This window comes from Papio anubis, chromosome 16 (genome assembly GCF_008728515.1).
Source record: "Papio anubis isolate 15944 chromosome 16, Panubis1.0, whole genome shotgun sequence".
In the NCBI taxonomy this organism is placed as follows: Eukaryota; Metazoa; Chordata; class Mammalia; order Primates; family Cercopithecidae; genus Papio; species Papio anubis.
The window spans coordinates 62,354,183-62,357,157 of NC_044991.1; positions in this window are offsets into that span (position 1 = coordinate 62,354,183).

Consider the following 2,975-nt stretch of genomic DNA (forward strand, 5'->3'; position numbering starts at 1 on the left):
TTGGGAGGCTGAGGCAGAAGGATCACCCAAGTTCAGGAGTTTGAGACCAGCCTGGCCAACATGGTGAAACCCTATCTCTACTAAAAATATAAAAAGTTAGCTGGGTATGGTGGCACACAACTGTAATCCCAGCTACTCGGGAGACTGAGGGCAGGAGAATTGCTTGAACCTAGGAGGCAGAGGTTGCAGTGAGCAGAGATCATGCCTGGGTTACAAGAGTGAAACTCTGTCTCAAAAAAACAAAAACAAAAACAAAAAAACCACTGTGATAAAGAGTTAATAAAACTGTGTGCCAGAGCTGGGGAAGTACTGAAGAAAGAGTGACTTGAGTAAGAAGGTTCAAGGAAAACTTCCCAAAGCTGGTCACATATTTATTGACAGACGTGTAGTACATCACAGAGAAAAAGAGATGGCGGTGGAAGGATGTTCCAGGCAGAGGAAGCAGCATGTCACACGGGCAGCCAGGGTCCAAGTGACACTCAAGGGGCAAGACCTGCTTCATGGGCTTGTGACCTCTGTAGTCACAGAGGGCCCCCTCTTAGAAGGGCCCTCGTGCTTGTTTTAATGTTCTGCTGTCATAATTTTGAAATTCTTCTTTTTTTTGTTTTCTAACAGGGAGACCTGCATTTTCGTTTTTATACTGGGCCCTGCAAATGATGTAGCAGGTCCTGCAAGAGGGCAAGATGAATGCAGGGAGACCTGCTGGGAAGTTATTACTGCGATCCAAGTAAGAGATAATGAGGGGGCTAAATCAAGGTCTTGTAGTAACAGTAATACACAGCCACACCATTATTTCCAACTTCTTCCCAGTGTGTTCCTCAGTTTAGATGTAGCAATTTCCCCCACTAGAAAGTACTTAGATTGATTTTGATTTTTTGTAATTACAAAGAATGCGGCAATTGAATAATTTTCTATGTTTGTGTTTGCATCTATGCAAGGGTATCTATCTAGGATAAATTCTCAGAATTAGAATTGATGGGTCAAAGGTATGTTCATTTTCAAGGCTGATAGGCATTGCCAACTTGGTAACCCGAAGAGAGTATACCAATTTGTATCTCTTCCAACAGTACAGAGGAGTATCTGTTTTATCATGCCCTCTTTAACACTATGTAGTATCCAACCTTTTGGTATTTGCAGTCTGATAACGTAAGAAAGCAGTGGCTGATTGTCTTCATTTGCCTTTCCTTAGTTACAAACAAGGTTGGTCATTTAAAAAATTATTATAGGAGTCTGTGCAGGCCAGGCACAGTGGCTCATACCTATAATCCCAGCACTTTGGGAGGCTGAGGCAGATGGTTCACTTGAGGCCAAGAGTTCCAGATCAGCCTGGCCAACACGGCAAAACCCCGTCTTTACAAAAATCACAAAAGAATTAGTCAGGTGTGGTGGCATGTGCCTGTAGTCGCAGCTACTCAGGAGGCTGAGACATGAGAATTGCTTGAGCCCAGGAAGCAGAGGTTGCAGTGAGCTAAGATCGTGCCACTGCACTCCATCCTGGGCAATGGAGCGAGACTGTCTCAAAAAAAAAAAAGAGTCCATTTATATTTCTGTTTGCCTGAAGCCCGTTTAGTCCTTCGCCATTTTCGAATTGGGTCATAGGTCTTTTTCTTATTGGTTTATAAGAGCTGTTTTACGTTTAAAAAATTAGTAATAAATATTTTACCTAGTTTATAGTTTGTTGCTTTATTTCTGCTTTTTTTTTTTGGCCACACAGATGAAGGCCTGAATTTTTGAAACCTAAGTGAACTGCTACTGTTTTCACTGTATACCAGTATTTTGCAAATATAAGCCCTCTTTTCGGGGAGTGACCTTCAGAGACTATTACACTTATTTTTTTAGAAGCTCAGCTTGTTCATTTGAAGAACATACAATACTAAAGGGAAAAAAAGCTCAGCTTGTACTTATTTTTTGAAGAGATAATATATCCACATGATTAAAAAGTCAAAAGATACAAAAAGGTATACAGTGAGAAAAATCTCCTTCCAGCCAGGCACGGTGGCTCCCACCTGTAATCCCAGCACCTTTGGGAGGCTGAGGCAGGTGGATCACATGAGGCCAAGAGTTCAAGACCAGCCTGCCCGACATGGTGAAACCGTGTCTCTACTAAAAATACAAAAAATAGCTGGGCTTTGTGATGTTGGCCTGTAGTCCTAGCTACTTGGGAGGCTGAGACAAGAGAATCACTTGAACCCAGGAGGCAGAGGTTGCAGTGAGCCGAGATTGTGCCACTGCACTCCAGCCTGGGTGATACAGCATGACTCCATCTCAAAAAAAAAAAAAAAACCCTCTGTCCTCAAACCACTTAAGCTTCCCTCCAGGAAGTAAGCACTATTATCAGTTCCTTGGGTATCTGTCCCTATTTTATGTGTAAAGGAGCAAGTGCAGGCACACACCCGTATTCTTTTTTCCGATTATTACACGAATAGTAGCCTACCATATCCAGGATTCTGCACCTTGCTTTTTTTTAACCACTTAACATTACATTTTGGAAATAATGACCTAATTATTCTTAAATTCATAAGTACTTCCTCATCTTAAAAAATGGCTGCATTGGGCCGGGCACGGTGGCTCACGCCTGTAATCCCAACACCTGGGAGGCTGAGGTGGACAGATCACGAGGTCAGGAGATTGGTATCTAGCTAACTTTGGTGAAACCCATCTCTACTAAAAAAACACAAAAAAATTAGCCAGGCGTGGTAGTGGGCGCCTGTAGTCCCAGCTACTTGGGAGGCTGAGGCAGGAGAATGGCGTGAATCCGGGAGGCAGAGCTTGCAGCGAACCGAGATCAGCCACCTGCAGCCAGCCTGAGAACAGAGGAGACTCCATCTCAAAAAAAAAAAGCTGCATAGTGTCCCATTGTATGCACTGTTTTGAATATGCTTTTAAGGGAGAAACCTAAGTGAGAAATACTCCCAAGTCGTTTGGGGCTGGACATTGAGTCTGAGTTGGGGGATTGGACTGGGGCCTTCTCTAGA